This window comes from Scleropages formosus, chromosome 24 (genome assembly GCF_900964775.1).
Source record: "Scleropages formosus chromosome 24, fSclFor1.1, whole genome shotgun sequence".
Classification (NCBI taxonomy): domain Eukaryota; kingdom Metazoa; phylum Chordata; class Actinopteri; order Osteoglossiformes; family Osteoglossidae; genus Scleropages; species Scleropages formosus.
Genome location: NC_041829.1, coordinates 4,313,611 through 4,331,803, shown reverse-complemented (window position 1 = coordinate 4,331,803; position 18,193 = coordinate 4,313,611). Strand labels below are relative to the sequence as shown.

General features: G+C 43.7%; 1 long non-coding RNA gene across 1 annotated transcript; it reads right to left on the bottom strand.

Moving 5' to 3' along the window:
- Nucleotides 1–14,643: 14,643 nt before the first annotated feature.
- Nucleotides 14,644–16,440, bottom strand: LOC108936563 (uncharacterized). Its single transcript, XR_001966292.1, has 3 exons — nucleotides 16,393–16,440; nucleotides 16,128–16,231; nucleotides 14,644–15,163 (listed from the first exon to the last, which is right to left on the bottom strand). It is a non-coding gene; the product is annotated as an uncharacterized LOC108936563 (long non-coding RNA).
- Between the last annotated feature and the right edge of the window lie 1,753 nt (nucleotides 16,441–18,193).

Below are 18,193 nucleotides of genomic sequence, written 5' to 3'. Positions count from 1 at the left end.
GAACCTAAAGCACTGTATTCTCTAGTACCACCATTCTATCGTGTTCCAGCATTAAGATCCAAGCACGAGATTATAATCTTCATAAGCACACCTTTGCAAAGCCTTAGAATTGTGTCATATGAGGTAAGGGTTTAATTTTACACTTGTGATGCCTACTTGTAGTCATGGGCCACTCACTGCCCATTTCTCAAACCTGTAAAAACACACATGTAGAGTAAAGGAGCATTGTGCTCAATATTTTTGCTGGAGAAGGCCTTAAAATCCCTTTGAAGAGTAATAGGTGAAGCTGCCCACCAGTTTTGAAAAGCCACTCATTTCAAATACTATAGTTGCTTTGAAGGTTCAAAAACCAACACATTTTAAGAAATTGTCAACGTGAACAGGGGACAACCCAGAGTTCAGGGGTTTCCTCTGTCTGCTGCTGGAAGAGTTGGTTGGGACGGCTGACAACTCATTCAAGGACAAGGAAACTGAACTGGGTCCTCAAAAATGTGGAAACACCAAAATGTTCTACAGTACACTCAGTTGTGCTGTGTGGAACATTACATCATTCCAGCTACATGTATAACCTTGTCTAGGCCATCATTAATGCAGAATTCTTAGAAAACTCAAGCATGTCTAATTAACTGAATTACACACAATCAGGCTGGTCTAAAAAGTCCAGACAAAGATTTTTTTTTATTTTTTAAAAAAAAAAAAAAAATTTCATAGAAAATAAAAAGCAATCCAGTCACAGAATAATCACTTCTCTGGCCAATAAGCACCTCATTTCCGTAATCCAATTTAGAGAATGAACAATTCAGGTTTTGCTCAATACAGCTACATGATAGTCATTAGAAAAAGAGTATCAAAAAAGCTCTTACTAGGACTATTTCACATGTAGACATGGACCTCACTCCAGGTAAGGACCAACAGATAAGCAGTTTTAAAATTTTTTTTAATTCTCTATTAAAAGGAATACCACTGATTCACTGTGTTTACTCAAAGTGATGTGAGACTGACTTACCCTAGAGCCATAGAGCATTTAGTACACAGCAGACCAAGGCTGTAGACTATTTGGCATGACACACTATTGCTCCAGCCAAACCATAGATGGCAGGTCTACCATGGTTAATCTGAGCCATGTTCTCGTGATGCTACAAGACAGCTACAAATTCTTTCCACAATCCCGGTGCCTTTCTTGCCAAAGGCTGGCCAACATGCTCTGCTGGAGCTTCCTCGGCAGACGACCAAGATCTCCTTCACACAACAAAGTTCCTTGACACCAAAAAACTTCACCCCTTACCAGCAACTTTGACAGCCTCATTATATTCTCCATTGTACTTTCCTCTTCGCAAGTTCCTACAATGGTCACACTGACTGACAACCCCAAACAACCTCTAGTGCACAGCACAGATTTTAGGTGTTTGAATGTAGTAAATTTTAACATTAACCAACTAATTCTCTTACTGCACCTTGCAGTCTGACCGGTAAGGTATTAATGCATATGCAATAAAGGTTACTAAGTTACCAAACAACAGCACCCAGTGTTCAGGGAGGAACCCCAACACTGACCACCACCTCAAGCAAACCCAGCATTATGTTTGTTCAGGTGTTTATTTGCATCCCAGATTAAATGTTTCATTTCCCAATCCTGCACTTCTTACAGCACCAAACACACAACAGAAATAACACTTTTACTTACATCTAAATATGTACTTTATACCCACCCCAAATGCACAGTATGAATAAATTCATTGTTCATTTTCAATGGATTAACTATGTGTGTACAGTTCTGATGTTAAATCACAATGAGCTCTTTGCTCATGTCCTTCTCAACAAAATCAAACCACTTAGTCTTAAAACTAAAAGAGTGACTTCCACAACATCATTTCATGTTCATAAGAGATATCCAAGCCAAGAATAACATACATTTCAGGCTTCATCTGATATATCAGACTTCATATTTAACATCTACATTACAGTATTCTCTAAAGCAAAAAAAAAAAAGAAGAAAAAAACCCAAGGTAATAAAGACATAGTAACATAATGCTTGGTTCCTCCAATGGGCTCTGGAGACTCCGGTGCACAGAAACTGCCTGATGCCATGGGAAATATACACACTGCAATTGCCTATTCAAAAACATACACCATACATTTGCAGCAACACTCATCCAGGAGCAAAGACAACAGGAATTGTAATACAAGAGTGGAATTATGAATTAAGCCCCATCCACAACTGACAGTTTAGTCCTCCAGGATTTCTGCCTTTTGTTTTATAACACACCATTCTGACATCCAGATCAGCTCAAAACAGAACATAATGCAACTTGACAAATAAAATGTAGTATTAAAACTAGCCATTTCCACTTTGACCCACCTCTTAAGGATCTTCAACCCACACCTCTCTATTCCACTTTTCACCTTTAATCACCCACCTGATCTCTCTCTCTCTCTCTCTCTCTCTCTCACTCTCTCTCTCTCACTCTCACTCTCTCTCTCTCTCTCTCTCACACACACACACACACACACACACACACACACACACCGTTCTCCTGCAGGAAACAGCCACGTGACGCAGGTGCATCCAACGTCGCTTCCTGACTTTCCAGCCACGTGCAACTGATGGTAAACTACTCATTAAAATTAAAACAAATTACAGTTAATGGCCTCAACAAAATTCCCACGTCGCATTAAAAATCGATCTAATTTGTATGAATAATAAAATCTTAGAGTTACATGTAAATCCTATTAAGGTTCAGGAAAAAGATCAAGCGCACATTTTTAATTGACGGCCGTAAAATTATTTACCCATTAAAGGTTGTGTAAGCAATTAAGGTAAGGGGCGTGTAATACACTGCGTCCTCGGCAACCCCTCGACCCTGGTGGTAGAAGATGGATCAATGACACGGCACGGGTGACACGGGTCCACACACCGGTGCGCGCGACAAATCTCTGCAGAAACGACGAACTGCGCAGCGACGCACAGATCAGCCAAGAATAATAGACAATAACAATGAATAAATGTATCGGGTCTATTACAAGGAGGAGTTTGTACTTGTTAAAATACTGTGAGAATGTGACTTTTCTCTCCCAACCCTGCATCTCATAATAACAATAATATTAAATAATTAATTATTAGAATAATTAATAATAAAGGTGGGCCGAGGGACGCTGCCCCCCAGTGTTCAAGCGAGCCATAATAAATATACCTTCCAGTATTATATACAACTGCTGAGCATTTAGTATGGTATCCCAATACCTGGCACGTCGTTGTTACGACAATATTATAATGATGATGATGATGATTATTATAATAACGTAAAATCCAAAAGGCCGGCGGCGTTGCGCGAAACAGAAAGGTGTCCAAATATTGACTCGAGTTATATAAGAGACACGCAATAAGGAATCGTGTCCATACCGTGGGACGGTGAGGTCGTACAGATTTTGGGCTCCCACGCGCCGTCTCCTCGCTCCTGTGTGACGTTCACCTGTTCTGTGAAGCTCCCCAGGTGATGCGCGTCCCCGCACTGCGCGCTCCCCGGCGATCCCGTTATTCGCAACGCAGGAGGAGCGCGCAGCTGCGCACCGGACACACACACACACACACACAGAGGATGATTTTGGAGGAGCAGTGAGTAAACCCCTCAGCCAGTTCATCATCCCGCGTGAAGCTTTTCATCCTGTGAGGAAGACCTTTTTTTTCTTTTTACTTGAACAGGTGTTTGCACTTCTACCACCGGCGTCATCATGATGATGATGATCATCATCCTTTTTTTTTTCATGAAACACCCCACAGAAATAATAATATAATACAGCATGGAACACACTGGAAATTCTGCACGAGCCACCCACCTCACTCCAGTTTGGAAAGCGGCGTCCTTCCACACACTCCGCCGTGCACCACATGAACGGAATACCGGCGGGGGGAAAGGCGCTGCTGCGCGCGCGCGCGTGTCTGTGTGTGTGTGTGTGTATTTTATTCCGGGAGGGACGTCGTCTCTCACACTCTTTGCAGCCCGTCTTCTTGCACATCCACAGCGATCCTATGTTGCAGACCCGTCCGCGAGCTGCCGCGCGCGAACCTCCACGCGCCGAACCCCGCAGCCCAGACTCGCTCCCCCCTTCCCGCCCTTCCCGCCCGCCGCGTGCAGCTGTCGACCCGCGCAGCGCGTGGCGCTGTTATCCCCGAACGACGGCGCGCTGTTTTACAGACGTCGTTCATTCGCAGTCACCGGGCGTTCACTGTATGGTGTATGGGCTCAAACTGAGTAATACCCGGTTCTGGGATTATTATTATTATTATTTTAGGAGGGGGATTCGAACCCAGGTCCTTCACACAGCTAGCAATCAAATCAATTCCACACTCTCTCTGTTACGCTAATTGATTTTTTTTATTACCCCCAACAAGTCATCGTGGTTCTATTGTATAATTTTCGTCTTATGATAGACGCTTGCATATTAACATAAATGCCTTTCTTTTGCTATTTTTATATATATATATATTTTTTTTTTTTCTGGAGGCGGGCGCGGTGGTGCAGTGGGTTGGACTGGGTACTGCTCTCTAGTAGGTCTGGGGTTCGAGTCCCCCTTGGGGTGCCTTGCTTGCGACGGCCTAGCGTCCTGTCCTGGGTGCGTCCCCTCTCCCTCCAGCCTTATGCCCTGAGTTGCCGGGTTGGGCTCCGGTTCCCCGCGACCCTGTATGGGACAAGCGGTTCAGAAAATGTGTGTGTGTGTGGAAAAATTCATAACTGACATTCGTAAGATTGTTACGAAAACTGCCATGATGATGTGTGTGTAGTGGGTCTGGGGTTCGAGTCCCACTTGGGGTGCCTTGCGATGGACTGGCGTCCCGTCCTGGGTGTGTCCCCTCCCCCTCCGGCCTTACGCCCTGTGTTACCGGGTAGGCTCCGGTTCCCCGTGACCCCATATGGGACAAGCGGTTCTGAAAGTGTGTGTGTGTGTGTGTGTGTGTGTGTGTGTGTGTGTGTGTGTGTGTGTGTGTGTGTGTGTGTGTGTATTTTTTTCTGGATTCCCAGACTGAGGCTTTAAATAGATTAATAAAATATTTGAATGGATTTCACAGCGTAAAATAAACTGCAGCCTTAGTTTTCTTTTAAAAATCACAGGAAAAGAACGGAACGTTTAAAAGTAACGCCAGAGTATTTTGTTTTTAAAAAGTTAAAAGGTACTGACTGATGAGAAAGTTTCTCATTAATGACGTTTTTCCCCCAATTTCTCACAGCCCCGTTATACGACATTCCCGTCCAAGACGCACTTTTCGGCGCATTTTAGCGTCGTGTCATGATGGGGGTTCCTTTGTATGCCGCATAAATCATTAATTGTCAAATTGATTAGTATTCTTGTCAAGTTAGTCGAATATTTCCAGATGATGAACAGACATTACCCTGGCTGTCCTTGAAGCACTGGCACGTGGCAGAATAATAAAAGTAAATGAGGAGCGTCGTTCTAATTGGATCTATAAACCCATTATTTCTCCATTTCGTTTTAGAGGTGTTCACTTTTAATGTAATGTTCCGTAATTTAGCTCATCAAAACCACTGTAAGCAAAAAGCTGGGACCTGTTCAACTAGCAAATGCGTGAAACAGTGCAAGTGCCGGGGGCAAACAATAAACAATGCGCAACAATGTTTATTTGTTTATATGTGCTGTTTCTCTCTACCTTATGTTTTTATACAGCTGAGCACTTAGCTTGGGAGAAAAGCGCCAGTTAAATGAATAATTAATTTGAGGTAACCAGCTAAAGAAATCAGGAGAAGTCCTTTGCTCAAGGGTAGGACAGGAGAACTTTCTGGAAGATCATTTACAGTTCCAAATGTCAAATTCCGTACCAAACACACTAATCAAATTATATTCCACAATATTTGGAGTGCGCTGGATGGGCCTGCACAATATTTGCAAAATTACAACATAATGTGTCTCCAGAAGAGATATTTCCATCTTGTGCAGCTGTGATTTAAAAGCACGAGACGCTAAAAGGGGACGTGAGCACGGGTCACGTTGCTCAGCATCCCTTCATGGAGCTTATTCGTCATAGATCTCATCTGGATGTGCTTTCCAAGGACGTGTGACGGTGCGTCAAGTGACGGCGTGCATAATTTTCACACAAACTGCCTTTCGCAATACAAAGAAATGATGGGCCCCGATCATTCGTTCGAGACATAATTACACACCTGCCATTCACGTGCAGTCCGGGAGAATTCACTGTAATAACTTTGTAACATGGCACCGTGACCATAATTGACCGCAGCAATGGTCTTGAACCCGAAGAGGAATCCAATTAGCTGGCCTGCAGAGCACACCACTGCTAAGCTTTCAATCGTCCCGCTGTCCGTTGACCAAAGGGAATTGTTACAAGCTTCAGTCGCATACTTAATTGATAAAATGCATTTAGTGGAATATTATCAAGGGAACCAGCCTAATTATTCCAAGCAAAGGTTTTTTGTTGGCTTAACCTTGCCAACAACCATCTGGGGAGTGTGATTAATAAAAAAAAACTCTTGTTTATTGTTGTTATCATTAAGGAGGGAAATGGATCAACATCTCAGATGTGAATAAAGTATTTTCTACTGTGGAGTTTGATGTCCATTGAAAAAGTGTTTCACGTCAGAGCACCCAAAACTGCGGACGGCTTGGACGGCTGTCATGAAGAAATGGCTTTTGAGTCGAGTTCTGTCAAGGACAGCCGCTCATTCCAGAGGGCTTCATAAAAAAGAAAGAAAAAAAATGAATGCAAAACCCAGTCTGAAGCCGAACTGTGGAGTAAACTGGGCGGCGCGAAGCCCTCCGATTGGTCAGCATCTTTCTGCACACCAGGATGCTGCATTTGCCTAACAACCTGCTGTATCCAGGGCAACTTACGCACAATCCGCACACTCAGCAACGGAGTCTCCCTCCCCCAGAAAAATGATCCCAGAACTTGTGTATTCTGACCAGCCTACTCACATCTCACTGTAAACTTTCTCTTTCTGCCCTACTTGTTGCTTCCCAGCCTTCAAAGCATGACCATGTCATGTTAGCAGCAGCAAATTCCCATATCTGTCAATCACCCTAGCTCACTGGTGTGTTGATAATACACATACACTGTCAGAAACCACTCGTCCCGAGCAGGGTCACAGCGAGCTGGAGCCTAACCCGGCAACACGGGGCGCAAGAGGGGACACATCCAGGATGGGACACCAGTTTGTCACAAGGCACCCCAAGTGGGACTCGAACCCCAGAGACACCAGAGAGCAGGAAGAGGCCAAACCCGCTGCACCACCGCACCCCTCCTTGTGTTCATCATAAATAAAACCAAATCAATTTCCATTCCACATTCGCTAATTAAAATTGATTCCCACATGCTCAGTTCCAGTGATCCCTTGCTGGATGCATGTCGTAAAACATATTTGGGGGCTGGATTTCGATGTCTCCTAGCAAACATATCGACAGAGCAAACGGCCCACATGTCATAAGGCCACTGTTTTGTCTTGTTAGTCCAACCCACAGCTCTTCTCAAGCATTGGCTTTGGACCTGAAGCCATCGTTCCCATCAGCGCCCAGACATTCGAAGGCATGTGTTTTTGGGAAACAGATGTGTATGGAGGGATATTTCAAATAAACACAGTCAGCAGGTGCCTTGTAGTGCCGTGAGTTGCAGCTCCTCTGAGATTTGTGTGGAAGCGGAGGAGGCAGCTTCTTCTTCAGGATGTACGTCCATGGTCATCAGCCTTTTGGTTGGGATTCTACTGGGTTCAGTCTGAGCGCTTAGGACTCAGTTCCATTAGGACAACAAGTAGCTGACAGCTCCAGATGGAATAGAAATGTCCTGACCAGGTGCACTCTAGTTGAAAAGAAGAGAGTGTGTAGAGTTTAGTAATTTTTCTCATTAAGGCATTATTAGGGTGGTGGGATAGAGACTCATCCTGTCTGTGCACTGGGAATCTAGACACCGACAAGTAACGCGTGTGGAACCCTGACAAACGGCACGCCGAGATCACGAAGGGAGAAGACATCTCAGTCTTGGTTTGTGTACTGACTCCAGGGTGTGTGACAGGCACTCTTCGGCTGGCGTCTTTTTCAGATGCAGACACGGTTAGTCCTTTGGGATCCTATCTCAGCTCCTTCCATCAGTCTGACTGCACTGCTGTCTTATACTTCTTTCTTTTCTTCCCTGCATCTCAACTGGTGGACTGAATGGGCCTAAGACATCAGAACTGCACCATTTTTGCCATCTTCAAGCATTTTGTCACATATCGGACTAAATAAAAAGCTAAATTAAAAACTGTAATTGCAATAATGCACTGGTTCTTCCACTTATGAACACAATTTGGATGGGAAGTACATTCGTAACTTGATTTGTCTGTAAATCAAGAATCACTCATACCACTACAATACAATCAGTAAAAGCTTAGTAGTACATAAATCCCTCAATTTGTTTTCTGGTTCTGTAGAAACCACAGATAACATCATGAATAAAAAAAAAAATGAAAGGCATTTCACTATTTTAGTTGAATTGAGATTACATTAAAGTTAATATTGGAGAAAAAAGAAATCCATAATTTCCCCAAATTTCCCAATGTCCTAATAAATCCTGATCATTGAGAGATTCATCCAATAGGCAAGTGCAAAATTTGTCAGCCTCTGGCCACTTTCAGCTTTTTTGATCTACACAATCAAAAGCTTAGTAATACCGATGTCTCATTTATTTACAGGTTAGCTTCTGCAAAAAGTCTTGGATATAGCCATTATATTTTAAATTCTTTGACATTTTATTCACTTTGAGCTACTCGTTCATGGTAACTGCTTCTCCTGGTTAGGGTTGTGACAGTCTAACGCCTAACATGGAATGTGGGTGGAAGGCTGAGGGGGGTACACCAACATCCAACACCCAAACACCTCAGGGGCTATGAGGTTGAAGCCCCACCTATGGCACCACCAGACACAAGCTGTAAACACTGTGGAAGGGAGGTGAATTGAGGCGGTTCCACACTCCTATACAGTTTTGGAGCATTTTACTAGCACCTAATGGCTGGGTGGGGACAACCAGATCACATTCGCTCTGCAACAGACAGAAAGTTCGGGAAACAGATGAGTAAAGAAATGCTATTAAGATAAGTAATGTTTCCAAAATTTATACATCTGTCAGGGCAAACAGAGGACACGGAGAAGGTTGGACCCAAGCGCAGGATTGTTTCTTCAAAACCGAAGGACTAGGCTGGGTCTTGCGATCAGGGACAGGCGAATGGTCGGCCAATTGGCAAACAGGGCTGGAGTGAGGATCCGGAGTCGGAGTCGAGGAACGAAGCGAGCAGTCGTGACCAGGGAGATGTAAAGCTGGACTAGGGAGCAAAGAGGAGCAGGACGTGGGCCGAGGTAGGTTCAAGAGCACAGACGGGTCAGTTGTCTCAAGCGAGATTCCGCAACTGGGAAGTGGAGTGGTGCTCTTTACACCTGGCTGCTCCGATTACGGCCAGGTACTTCTGACTGAGGTGTGGGTGTGGTTGTGAAAATGTCTTGAAAAAATGTAACCTGTATGTCTGTAATGCCGGTGTAAAGTTCTTATCCAAACTGAGTTGCAGTCATTGCAACAAAGACCCGAAAACATTCCTTCACACCTGGATAAAGACTACGCCAAAAGCTAAATAAATAGAAACTAATCTTAACCATAATACAGTTCAGTAATTAAATTACAGTATAGCAATTAAAGCTGCAAAAGGGCTTTTCGGCCCAGATCTTCAACTTAATCACGTCATTCACAGTTCAAACAATTTATCAGTGATCTTCAAACGTTTTTTCAGTGCTCTCGGCCTCTCTGCTCACCCTGTCACGGAAACCTTAGACCCGAGCCGCAGACACCATAATTAACACCAGACGCACTTTTTCTCCTCGTGAGGTCACATGACCAATGAGACCATTGACTGCAGTCACGGCAGCGTGCTGCTAATTGTCAAGCTCATTATCCTTGTTTTCCAGGGTCATTATTCCCTGTGAAATCCACTCAAGGTGATACGTCTACATCTGAGCACTACTGTGGCTCTGTTTATTCCGGGGTGTCGCACATATGGAGCACAGTCCCCCAGGACACCTGCTTTTTCGGCGGGAAAGCAAACCCAACGCTACTTTCCAATCCAGGCAATGCACTTGCAAAAGCGACAGCTCTGCTGCATACTTCACCATGGACCCAGCGCATACCAGGGTTTTACCGCATCTGCGAATTTCCCTCTGGTAAGCCAGGCCCTCAGACATCAAGGAATAGGAATGGTAACTATCAGGCAAGTGCTTACACACGAAAGCTGGGGGGTTCCCAACCACACTTTTATGAGATTTTCACGCACATTACGCTGAACGCCCTTTAAGCCTTCCCTCAGAATGTCGGTGGCGATGCTCATTTGAGGAAGATTGCAAGAGATTAGTTCAAGCTCTGCTTTAAGGTCTTTAAGAATACTCTGTTGTAGAATTGTTGCAATGAAAGGCATTCATAACTTAAAGAGATATTAAGTACCTTGTTACAAAATACCTTCTTTTCTAAGTTTACATTAAACTGAGGGCTTAGCATGAAGCTAAAACTTTATTAATATATCGTATGTCACAACAGGAGCGCATATATACATTAGTTTGGTTCAGAGGTTTTTAACCTTTGGTAGGCCACAGACCCCTTATATAATGAATGCTAAGGAAGGGGACATGGTGGTGCGGCGGACATGGCCAGTTCTCGCTCTCTGGTGGGTCTGGGGTTCGAGACCTGGTTGGGGTGCCTTGCGACGGGTTGGCGTCCCATCTTGGGTGTGGCCCCTCCAGCTTTGTGCCCTGTGTTACTGGGTTAGGCTCTGGTTTGCCATGACCCTGCTCAGGACAAGTGGTTTCAGACAGTGTGTGTGAAAAAGCCAAGGATCCTTCTTGGAAAAAATGACCAAAAATAAATCCAAAGAAAATATTTCATGTAATTTATTGCACTGAAAACTCATTAACTTACAATTATGTCATAGGTAGCAACAAGTCTATAATCTAATTATCCTGCAGTTCATGGATCCTCTGAAACCTGAAGCCCATCCAGATATCGCCAAACAGGTCCATGAAGCCCAGGTTAAAAACCCCTCCTTTATTTTAACGGTGTAAAGTTCATTCCATGCAGGAATATGTGGAGTCTCGCTTTCATTCCAACCCATTCACCCACCTTGACTGTTTCAATTTAACATATTTGCAAATTTTTTAAATCACTGTAGCAAAACGCTGCGTTTATTGGGTCTGGTACACCAGATGTGCTTTCAAGTGTGTGTCTATATATAAAGCTGATTGCACTAATTACGAAGGTCTGCATAAACATATCCCTTTGTCTAGTATGTATACAAAGGGTTCACATTGTTTCATTTAAACATTAGCAGTGTTTTTGTTTTGAAAGAACATCTGTAACTCATTTTTGCTATTTGAAGTTCATTTCTGCGATGAAACTCACTGCACGGTGTGAAATTGGAACGAACAACATTTCAGCATCCTTGGGGTACGGGCTGTCTGCAGAACATGCCTCTGAGTAACTGCTCAAGTCTCCCATGGACACCTCTGGGGTCTCTTGTTTCCAGCCTCTGAGTCTGGGAGACGTGGTGGTTTTGCATGTTGGTCTCCCTTAGCTCCTGTACAGTCGGGGTGCCCAGTGACAACATTCTCCACATGGGGCAATCACCTGGGAAGGTGACAGAAAGGTGGCCTGCAAATATAATCAATGTGGACCTGTAACACCACGGTTCATCACTTCCCATCTGTGTCTTATGTGCTACAGACATAGCTCATAAATTCCTATAATCTGCGTCTTTACCTCGTATTTTCAAATGTATTTTAGATTATTAAAAAAAAGAAAAATTACAGTGTGCCATAGTTGTCATCCAGGATTACAGTGTGAAGTCAAAACTTTTTAACGCTTTGGTTACCACTTGGCCCTCAACAATACAATGAGTAAGTCTATACATTTAAAGCAGAATAATTAACTTTTGGAATAAAATTAGATTTCATTCCACTCCACTCCATTCCAGTATATTGCTGCTAGCACATGGACTTGATTTTGGTCAGTTTTAGACCTTTGTTTTTCCTTTCTCCTCATGTGTTCTGCAAATGTATTGCCCTTATCAGAGCCATGTCGTCCTGAATGACAAAAATACGAGTAAGTAATGTTAGAATTTCCATTACAATGCCCTTATGGTCAATAACGGTGCCACAATGCCGAGTCTCTGTCACAGTCTTGTTCAGAGCACTTGCTCTGATTTTACAGCTGAACTTTAAACTGTCCTCAGATTTCACATTTTAGTGGCTCAGGAAGGACCCAAAATCAATGAGACTGTAACTCAGTAATATAAAATGAAAGTTTTTCCATCTCCAATGCAACAAATACAAGGAAAATAAAGGCATAGAAGAAGGTGAAAAAGAATGAGCGCTCCAGCTGACCTTGTTGAAATCACCATAAGTGATGTGTTTTATTGACGTGCGTAAAACCCTTAGGAGTCAGCAGGTGGCATAGTGATTAGAGCTGCTGCCTTCCACTTGATGGACCCAGGTTTGAATCCCACCTCCTACGAGAAGATCTTTGATCAGTCTAAAGGTACTTACCCTGAATTGCCCTGGTAAAATCACCCAGCTGTAGAAATGGACAAATCCTTGTTAATAACACTGTAAGTCACTTTATAGAAAAGCATTAGCTAAACACACAAAGATGCACATTTTCTGCAGCTCAGACCATCAGCTGGATTCAACACTTCCCTCAAGCTGCAAGTCGGTATTTCAACTCAGCTGTCAGTGCCATTCTGCCAGTTTATATCTAAATGCGCTTTCCCACTGTGTCGCCGCACCATCAGGCTGCGCCAAAATAACACAGCACTTATTTTGTCCTGCTCCGGCACCTTTTCCTTTGAGTCGTGATGAAACGCGAACGCTAGCGACAGGCTGGAGTCCTTGAAGTGTTCAGCACACGGTGCAGATGCATTCATGGGTGAACAATGCCAAGGAGTTCACTGCGCGTGCGTGGCAGCAAAGTCAGCCTGTAGTTCTGAACACAGAAAAAGAACCCGGAAGAATTAAAGGAACACGGTGTCTAGAACAGATAAGATGGAAATGTCCCATCCATGTAATGGGTTTGAAAGCAGAAAAGCCATTCAATTTTTTAAAAAATTTTATTTTACAGTTTTGATGTGGTGTACTTTATTGTCCTATAAGTGTGTCGCTCAACTCGACACTTACCCCTGCTTAGGCTAGATGCCCCATAACTGAAAATACAATGGAGCCGTAGTCTTAAAACAGGCTAAAAGGTAAAGAAACACCAGGTAAAAGAATTATTCACTTGTGCTTTTTTGTTACTGATGCCATTCTTCTCTTTTTTACATAGACTGTCTGAACCACTTGTCCCATAAAGGGTCGCGGGGAGCCGGAGCCTAACCTGGCAACACAGGGCGTAAGACCGGAGGGGGAGGGGACACACCCAGGACGGGACGCCAGTCCATCGCAAGGCACCCCAAGTGGGACTCGAACCCCAGACCCAGCGGAGAACAGGACCCGGTCCAACCCACTGCGCCACCGCACCCCCCACTCTCTTTTTCATACTAAGCAAAATATTTCCAGCTGTATCTGTTTTACATATAGATTTGCATACATTTTTTCATATTTCTTATATTACAGGCACTGTGCTCTAAATGATGGTGACTGTAGCGTCCGGACGGGAGTCCGACACGGATGCGCGTTGGTTGCTATTACGTCCAAACACAGACGAAATATAAAATGACTTCACGTGCAGTGTGATGTTAAAAGTGTACTGTGCGTATTGTAAGACACTCGGTGGAAGTGAAACAGGAAACACGAGACCAGGAAACACACACGGTGTTTGAACTACGGTGAACAGTGAAACGCTAATCTGTGAGTATGACCGCAACCCCGAGACGTGACGAAATACCGGACAGGAACGATGGACCAGGACTGGAGAACAAGAGGCAGGGACTGATGGGACGGGCACTCGGGACTGGAACATGCACACCTAGGAAACAGATTGTGGGAACAAGAGACTACGAATCGCCAAGAGAGCACAATAGAACCGCTGATTAAGAATCCGCAAGTAGTTCTGCTCCGCTGGCTCCTTTTATACCTCCATGTCCTACGAGACTGTGAGGTGATAGGTAAGCGTTAACTAGCGGCACTGAGTGGCGCCGCCTCTGACCAGGAGGGGCAGTGACCCCGTGGGACGTGACAGTGACTTTTCACACAGTCCAAGAGTCCTGCTTTATGACATACAGTTAGGTATAAGGATACTGACAGGTCTGTACTTTAAAGGTGTAGATAATATAAAAACTGTATGTGCATGAGAGAAATACCTGTTGCTTTCTGAATAACATTTACATTTGCTCATTTACATGATGTTTTTCTCCAAAATAACTTACAGTGTTAAGCTGTCTACAGTTATTTACCCATTTATACACCTGGGTATTTTCCTTAAATAAAAATACACATACACACACATTTTCTGAACCGCTTGTCCCATACGGGGTCGCGGGGAACCGGAGCCTACCCGGCAACACAGGGCGTAAGGCCAGATGGGGAGGGGACACACCCAGGATGGGATGCCAGTCTGCCGCAAGGCACCCCAAGTGGGCCTCGAACTCCAGACCCACCAGAGAGCAGGACCCGGGCCAACCCACTGCGCCACCAAATAAATTAATTAAATCTGGAATTCATATTATTATTCATAACTATACTCAGGATAATTCAAATGCAGTGTTCACCTGAACCTTAAATCCGTTCATTTTGGTTTTACATGTTCTCCATTAAGGGTGACGTTTTGGAAGCAGATGTGATCTCAGTACTCTTCAGGATGTAATGCATCAATTCTGGTAAGATTAGCCATATATACACAGAATGGGTGAAAGGCTAGTGGACATACTTTTTTAAAATAAAAAGAGTCATTACAGACGGGTAGTAAAAGATAAAACAAGCCCAAGAACACCAAGAGCATAAGCACTATGAAAAGGAAGATAAAACTGTGCCTGGAAGAATGTGGAGAAGTGTGCACCATTACTGATTCCGTGGGGCCCCTGGGGACCTGAGAGTGAGGGGCTTTGGTCCCGCTGTGAGCTGCCAGCAACGGGAGCCGTCCGTCTTCGCCACACTCCCCCGACGCTGTCCATCTCCGTCTTCCACATCGCGGCCATCTGCTCTGGCAAGTCGTAGAGTGAGGAGCGGAAAAAAGATGGTTGGGAGCAGGTGAGGAGAGCATTTACATGGGTTTCAGTCTTTACACGGGTTACAGAGAATGTAAACAGCTGTTGCTTTACTGTATGGCTTCTCACTGAATGTGAAATTCAAACCCAGAGCTAGATTCCCTAGAGGCCTCAGCGAGCCGCTGAACTTCTCCTCAAGTTGCGGCAGTTCCATGATTTATAACCGAGATGAAGGACAAGGCAGCCGATATCTTCGTTCGTCCTCCTCTCTACAGTTTCGAAATTAATCATAATCATCACCAAATTACTAAATTATTGTAACATTGCAATAAAATCACTAAACTGCCAAAACACAACTTGAAGCTGATTGTTCTGGCTAATGAAAAAGAAAATATAAAATAATTTTGACGCGCAAAGGTTTCAAGAAAGAAATCAAATCTTTCATAATCCGGAGTTTGTACAGTGACTGCAAAGAATAAAAGAAGTGAAGGGGGGGAATGCAGCTCTCTCAAAGAATGTGGAGCATTCATTAAAAATCATAAAGAGCACAAATAAATGGGGATATTCAGAAAACATAAAGCACATGCATGAAAAACTAGAAGTGTTTCAAGTGAAGCCAAAGCAGGCATGAAAGAGGGCCAGCAGATAATGACTTCAGATGTGAATATTTTTATATTCAGAGGACAATGTCTGCCAGCTCTCTGGAAAACCTGAAAGGATTTTGCAGAACGACAAGCAATTTATACAGCGGTAATTGTGTTGGTATTTGTCGGTGGACAGTCGTAGGACTCAAACTAATGCCGCCGAATCTGGGCTGGCAGCAACGGCCCTGCGGAGGAACATGAAGCTAATGTGATGCCAGGTGATCCGGCCTCTGTAAACAAAGAAGAATAATGCGCAGGAGCAATTATGGCGCATTAGATAAGAGGCAAATTATTTTGTTTAGAAATCACTGCTTACTGGGCAGCCTCAGGCCTGGTGTATGGGCTTGTCGGAGAAAAATTTCCTGGCTGTTTGTCTGTTAAGCGCCAGCGCTCGCAGATGGGTGGCTTCGAGAAGGACCTCTGTTGGATTAATGCAGTGATCATTTGCACCGCAGTCCAGGCGTTAATCATGGGCTCATATTTACATAATGTGACCTCTCAGACTGAAAAATACATCACTGGAACTCCAGCAAACCAGTAAATCTCTGGTAATTCTCTCACCCTTCATTAATAACACGCACCTGTTGATGCCAGTCTTTTGTGGCCAGCGAGTCCACTGCTGAAATTCCCAGAACAACAGAACAAAAGGAAGAAGAAACCAGTGTTACAATCTTTAAATAGTAATAATAATAATAATAATAATAATAATAATGAATAAGGAAAATTCTTTATTCATAAAGTTTTGATAATTACTTTAGAATACAGATGGTCCCCAATTTACGATGGAGTTACGTTTTGCGAAACCCATCATATGTCGAAAATATCATAAGTGGAAAATGCATTTAATACACGTAACCTACCGAATATCATAGCACAGCGTACGTTGGCCATTACAGGATGGCTGCCTTCACGCTGGGCAGTTATCTTGAGTTTCTCCTCAAGAATAATTGCCTTCCTCCTCTTCTTCCCACCAGTAGCAGGAGACACACATGGGCGTTTCTGTGACATGATGGATGCACAAAACACAACAGCGTGGCAGACTGGGAGACGCTGATTGCTGTCGCTGCCCAGCATCGCAAGAGAGTATTGTTCCGCGTATCGCCTACCCGGGAAAAAAAAAAAATCAAAATTCGAAGTACGGTTTCTACTGAATGCCTATCGCCAGCTCACCATCGTAAAGTCGAAAAAATCTTAAGTCGAACCATTGTAAGTCGAGGAGCATCTGTATTTGAAGGTCACGGGCACAGATTTCTCATTTTATAATTCAGATAGACCTTATAACTGTCAAATCACAAATTAGTGTTAGGCTATATTTGAACACAGATAGGTACAGGTGGTCCCCGATTTAGGATGGGGTTACGTTCCGCGAGACCCATCATAGGTCGAAAATGCCTTTAATACACCTGATACACACCTCTGCGTGACAGAATAGGAGATTCGGATTGCTGTCGCTGCCCAGCATCGCGAGAGAGTATCGCTCAGTGTATCACTTGCTCGGTGAAAAATCAAAATTCAAAATTCGAAGTACGGTTTCTACTGAATGCCTATCGCCAGCTCACCATCGTGAAGTAGAAAAAATAGTAAGTTGAACCATCATGAATCGGGGACCACCTGTATAGAGATATAAAAGGCTGTGAAAATGTTCTTGTTCTGGAATTATGACAGGACACAATCTTATTACAATGGTGCTGTCAACAATTCAGAACAAAAAGTCTGATTTGTCCGCCTTACTTTCTTGGTAAACTACCACCCAAATTATTCATTCCTTCGCCCGAAAAACTATCATTTGATCTGGATGACAACTGAAATGAATTCTGGTATTTCTGAACTCCTCTCTGGAATGTCTTAATGTTCCAGGATCATACATGGGAAATAGTGTAACCATTTGTCCATGCTTTCTGTATGTTTTATGCTATTTCACCCTTGTTTTATGAACGTTTATAGATTTTTTTTCCCATCTCTATTCATACTGTTTCTGTCCCAGTGTTGCTGTGATCCAGTGCTGTTCTATCATATTTTCCTCATGGGCAGCTATGGCACAAATGTTGACAAATGTTCATTATTTCTTTAATTAATTCCTTTTGAAGAAAGAGAGCGAAACACTGGACACTGACGATAAAAACGAGCGACCGAGGACAAGGGAAGCAAAACTGAACTCAACCGAACACTGTGCACATGTTGTTCACTGCCCCTTACCATTACTCTTGAACCAACAACCTTGATAAAAGCCGTTGCATTCTGATGAGGAGAAACTAATGTGAGAGTAGCAGGATGACCCACCTACTTCAGAAAGCCAGTGTACAAGCAAGCCCTACCACTTTTCCGAATGGGAGGAGCTTGAGGAAGCTGTTCTCTGTCAGCACCGATCAGCAGATATAGCGT